The following is a 3,979-nucleotide window of genomic DNA, read 5'->3' as shown; positions in this document are numbered from 1 at the left end:
GAGACAGGGTCTCTCCAGCCACCTCCAAGGATCCTCCTGTCTCTGACTCCCAAGTGCTGGGATCACCCGTAAGCATCACAACACCCAATTTTTTACAGGGGTGCTGGAGACTTGAACTCAGCTCTTCGTAACTACTGAGCCATTTCTGCAGCCCCTGCAGGTCTCACTAGAAAAACAGAAAAAAAACTCCTCTGTCTTAAGGGAAGGTCTTCCTGTCATTCAGTTTCCTTGACACCGGCAGCTAATGCAAAATGAAGAATGAAATGGGCAATAATTCACGGATATGTTTGCATATCATTGCATGTCTCCTCTAAAAACTCCCAAACCAATTTTGTAGTCTGCTATGTAGTTTCCCTGTTTTGAATGCATCCCCACCCATCACCAATGGTGCATTTTGACCTAACTCATCCTGCCAAATTCAAAAATAATAAAAATAAACTATAGGGAAAAAACCCTTCTTGTACGTGTGCGGATGGCTCTTGAGTGTTCCCAGCTAACCCTCTACTATCCAGGCAGGGGACATAACAGAGAGAGATGGACACCACAGTGGTAGTCTTGGCTCTAAGTCAGCTCTGCCCTAACGGTACCTTTTTCTCCCAGACACAAAGTCAGGGAGGACTTCACTAGGTGACCCCATGTTCACTAGGTGACCCTCCTCTCTTCCAGGCAGTAAGTCTGTTACTATGAACAGGCCAGATTCTGGAACCCTCCTAGTTCTACCCAAGAGATTCTAAAGAAACCTTTTCCAAGCTAAGTAACCTTGAGTAGAACCCTTCCTCGCTTTCTCATCCCTCATAGTTTGGCTTCCCCATCTATAAAACAGAAGAGATTACATTGTTTATATAAGTGTTATATAGATGAAAATATATAGTTATAAAGATGGAAAGAGCTCCATATGTGTTTAGAGCAGTACCTGGCAAAACAAAAATCTACATAAGGTAAGGAGCCACAACAGACCACGAATCCTTTCTGAAGGGAGACTTTGAAGCTGTAATTTACATACCGTTGAATTCATCCACTCTATAAATGTCTAATTCACTGGTTTTATGGTATTCAGAGAGCTAGCAAAGCATCACCATAATGCACTTGAGAACTTGACTTTTAGCAGGTCAAGAAGAAACTTCATCCTTAACTAACATCCTCTCCTGCTTCCCATACCCACACTAGCCTAGGAAGAATAATAACCCTTTCTTTCTCTACAGATTTGCCCGCTCTAAGTACTTCATACAAGTACAATCATACTATTATAGCTGTATTTTCCCCATTAATGTATTTCCAAAGACATCTATATTGTAATATGAGTCAGTACTTCCTACTTCCTACTTATTCTTTTTATTTTTTTTCCCTTTGTGTATTTAGTAGTATGTGCTCTCTCGTGGGTTCAAGTACACATGTCCACATGGGCTCCTACAGCTGTTCCACTCTACCACTCTCTGCCCTGTTCCCTCAGAACAGGGCCTCTCGTTGAGCCTGAAGCTAGGCTGACAGCCAGCAAGCCCCAGAGAAAATCCTGCATCCACACCACACAACATTGAGGTTAAAGGTGCATCTGCAGCCACACCCAGCTTTTTACATGGGTTCTGGGGATTTGAACTAAGATCGTCCTACTTCCGTAGTAAGTACTCTTACCCACTGAGCCTCTATCACTGAACTGAGGGACATTCACATTGTTTCCACATTCAAGCCACTATAAATGGTATTCCCATAATGATTCATGTACAGACTTGTGTGTGGTCATATATCTTCATTCCCCTTGGGTGTAAAGGTAAGAGTGAAACTTCAGGATCCTGTGATAACTCCAGCCACAGCCTGTTTTCTCAAGTGACTAGACCAGTCTTCATCCCCACTAGCTAGCAGTGTATGAGGGTCCCAGTGTCATGTGCTGTTATTTGACAACAAACACTAGCTGTCCCTCTAGGTGTGGTTTCTATTCCTCTAATGCTGATTTGTGCGTATTACTGCGGCTAAGCCTCTGGCTCTTATAAACTCTGTACCGCTGATGCTTTAGGAAATCAGAGACCACTGGAGACATTTAGAGAACAATTCAGTGCTGAGGCTGCTACAAGCCTTTGAGGACCCAGTTGACTACCACTTGGTCTCTACAATGTGAGCAACGAAGCCATGTTTTCAAAGTTAATGCTGGCCAAGGCAGACTGAAAGAGTAAGACATTACACCCTTAATTCAAACAGGCTTCTCTTTCCATTTCTGTGAAAACCCAGAACACGCGTATTCCAGTATCTTCCAGGGATACAACCTTAATCAGTTTTGCATCCCTTTGGCAAATACCAGAACAAACAGTTTAAGGAACGCAGCAGTTTATTCTGGCTTAGCATCTCAGAAGGTTCAGTCCATCCTGACAGGGAGACTGTGGCAGAGCACAGGCATTCACACTGTGGGGGACAAGAGAAAGAACACCTGTGCTGACCAGCTTTCTTCTCCTCCTTCATACTCTACCCAGGTCCTCAGGATCTGGAGTGGTGTTTCCTAGGCTCAGGGCAGGACTCCCCCTCTTAGAGAATCCTCTCTGCAAACAACCATAGTTGTCTTCAGTCAATCAAGTTGACCATCAGTACAAATAATTATAGACCAATTATCTATGATCAATTATAAAAAAGATCATTATCTTAATTTGGGCTTTTGCCATTTCTGCTGCCTAAGTAAAGCCTTTTGCGTGTTTAGATCTCCCCTACTGTAAAGTCTCTATGGACATGCACTCTCTATATCTTTTGTAAGAAACATAATGCAGTAATCCAAGTCAAAGTCGTACTGTAACTGCCCCAAAAAGACAGAAGAGAAACTCGTGTGCTATCAGACAATGAGATCAATGAATCCTGAAGAACTAAAATATCAGGCTGACGAGATGGCTCAGCAGTTAACAACACTGCTGCTCTTCTAAAAGACATGGGTTCGATTCCCAGCATCCACACAACAGTTCCCAACCCTCTCTAGACTCCAATCCCAAGGGAATCCAACACCTTCTTCCAACCTCTATGAGCAGCAGGCACACACATAGTGCACAGACAAACATGCAGGCAGATGCCCATACATATTTAATTAACTATTTATTTATTTATTTTTAAAAGAACTAAAATATCCCCCAAAATCCCATGGTGGAGGAAAGAAAAGGCCAAAATCCTGGCACCAACTGGAGAAGGAGCATCCCTCCCAGGGAAAGTTCACCCAACTCTGACAACAACCAAGAAGTGCACCATGCACCACGGGAACAGACCTCTGCTCTGATGCCAGCATATAGACCAGCGCAGACACAGCGCTGGGTCAATGATGGACCACACCACATCTCAACCAGGACTGCTTAGTTGTGCAAACCTCTTACTGTCTGTCTAACCCTACGCCTCATATTTGTGGCCCAAACTATCTTGAAGGGTCTCTGCATCTCTTTATTTGTTCATCTCAGTACGACCCCAATGAATAAATCTTTCTTTCTCCGCCTTTTGCTACTCCTTGTTTCTTTAACTGGAATAATGAACACAAGTGGCTGGCTAAGCCCGGTTTACTGGGGCTGCCAGATGCTAGGTCTTGATATTTAAAATTCTCGTAACATCACCACACCCTTAAAAAAAGAGGTTCCAACGAATTTGGATATATGACCTACAGGTAACTGGCCAGAAGGCTGGTGGATAGGCAGCAAATGATCATTTGCTGCCATCTATGGGTAGCAGGTTAGAAGTGACCTGAGGAGACATTTGATTACACACAATGGCTTGAACCTGTGATGAAATTCTAAGACCAAACAACCTTGGGTTTGGTCCCTATTATCTCAACTTGCAGAAAAAAGGATTCTTTGGACCATCTAGAAGTGCTAGTACAAATAGCATCAGTCTGTCATGAATAAGTAATTCAGACTGTAGCATTTAATTTAAAAAAAAAGTAGATTTGAACTTGTCTGGTGTCAACATTCTTTAACTGAGAGCAGGTTTAAAAAAATCAGAGATTAAATTAGGTTAAAATACGTTTTAA

At 42.8% G+C, this 3,979-nt stretch overlaps 1 long non-coding RNA gene across 1 annotated transcript; it reads left to right on the top strand.

Moving 5' to 3' along the window:
- The first annotated feature begins 745 nt into the window (after positions 1–745).
- LOC116082466 lies at positions 746–3,451 on the top strand. Its single transcript, XR_004115321.1, has 2 exons — positions 746–938; positions 3,085–3,451. It is a non-coding gene; the product is annotated as an uncharacterized LOC116082466 (long non-coding RNA).
- Positions 3,452–3,979: the final 528 nt, after the last annotated feature.

The sequence above is a fragment of the Mastomys coucha genome, unplaced genomic scaffold, assembly GCF_008632895.1.
Source record: "Mastomys coucha isolate ucsf_1 unplaced genomic scaffold, UCSF_Mcou_1 pScaffold7, whole genome shotgun sequence".
NCBI lineage: Eukaryota > Metazoa > Chordata > Mammalia > Rodentia > Muridae > Mastomys > Mastomys coucha.
Note: the sequence above shows the minus strand (reverse complement) of the source record. Positions and strands in the feature narration are given on the sequence as shown.